Source organism: Glycine max, chromosome 20 (genome assembly GCF_000004515.6).
Source record: "Glycine max cultivar Williams 82 chromosome 20, Glycine_max_v4.0, whole genome shotgun sequence".
NCBI classification, from domain to species: domain Eukaryota; kingdom Viridiplantae; phylum Streptophyta; class Magnoliopsida; order Fabales; family Fabaceae; genus Glycine; species Glycine max.
In genome coordinates, this window is record NC_038256.2 from 26,447,057 (window position 1) to 26,448,487 (window position 1,431).

General features: G+C 45.9%; 1 non-coding gene across 1 annotated transcript; it reads left to right on the forward strand.

Annotated features, from left to right (window-relative positions):
* The first annotated feature begins 988 nt into the window (after window positions 1-988).
* Window positions 989-1,095, forward strand: LOC113000805 (small nucleolar RNA R71). The gene has a single exon (XR_003266126.1). It is a non-coding gene; the product is annotated as a small nucleolar RNA R71 (small nucleolar RNA).
* Window positions 1,096-1,431: the final 336 nt, after the last annotated feature.

The following is a 1,431-nucleotide window of genomic DNA, read 5'->3' on the forward strand; positions in this document are numbered from 1 at the left end:
ACCTGCACAGAAATTGTTAGGTAAATTTTTGTCATCACCTTTTTCTGGAATAGAGTGAAGTTTGGCAGGTTCATTTGCAGATGAGGAAGGTGCTACGGGTTGAGGTCCTTGACACTGCTTTCCCGACCTCAATGAAATGGCACTGACATTTTTGGGGTTTTGGACAGCTTGAGAAGGCAGCTTGTCAGAATTCTGGGACTGTTGTTGATTCAATTGAGTACCTAATTGTCCCATCTGATTGGTTAAGCTCTGAATGGAGGCCCTGGTCTCTTGCTGAAACTGCATGTTCTGCATAGTCATTTGCCTCACAAGTTCTTCGAGGGAAGGTTGTGGAGGGGCCTCAACTGTTGGCTGTTTCTGGGGTTGTTGCTGTTGTTGGATTGGTGGAGGAATGTATGGTCTGCTTGGGCCAGCAGCATTTTGGAAGGAAGGAGCAGGCTGCTGTTGTTGCTGAGGGCTGGACCATCTGAGGTTAGGGTGATTCCTCCATCCAGGGTTGTATCTGTTGCTGTAAAGGTCATAATTGTTCTGCTGGGGTTGATTTTGCTGCTGAGGTTGAGGAGGTCTATTGTAAATATTTGCAGCATAAGCTTCAGGCTGCTCAATTGCTCCAGGTTGCTGCATGGAAGGGCAAAGGTCTGTATGGTGGTCAGCAGAGGAGCACAAACCACAAACCCTTGCGACAGGCACAGATTTCTGATTCAAGGCCAGCTGGGTTACCAAGTTAACCAATGCATCCAGTTTGCCTTCAAGCTTCTTGGTTTCAGATGATGCAGATGGGTTTGTAGCTACCTCATGCACTCCTCTAATGACTATGGCATCATTTCTAGCGCTAAACTGCTGAGAGTTGGAGGCCATCTTCTCAATTAAATTTCTGGCTTCAGCAGGAGTCATGTCTCCAAGGGCTCCACCACTGGCAGCATCTATCATACTTCTCTCCATATTACTGAGTCCTTCATAAAAATATTGGAGAAGAAGCTGTTCTGAAATCTGATGGTGGGGGCAACTGGCACATAGTTTCTTAAATCTCTCCCAGTACTCATACAGGCTCTCTCCACTGAGTTGTCTAATACCTGAGATATCCTTCCTGATGGCTGTGGTCCTGGAAGCAGGGAAAATTTTTTCTAAGAATACTCTCTTAAGGTCATCCCAGCTCATGATGGACCTTGGAGCAAGGTAATACAACCAGTCCTTTGCCACTCCCTCTAATGAATGAGGAAAAGCCTTCAGAAATATGTGATCCTCTTGAACATCTGGGGGTTTCATGGTGGAGCAGACAATGTGAAATTCTTTCAAATGTTTGTGCGGGTCTTCACCTGCAAGGCCATGAAACTTTGGAAGCAAATGAATCAGTCCAGTCTTAAGAACATATGGGACATCCTCATCAGGGTATTGGATGCACAAGCTTTCATAGGTGAAATCAGGTGCAGC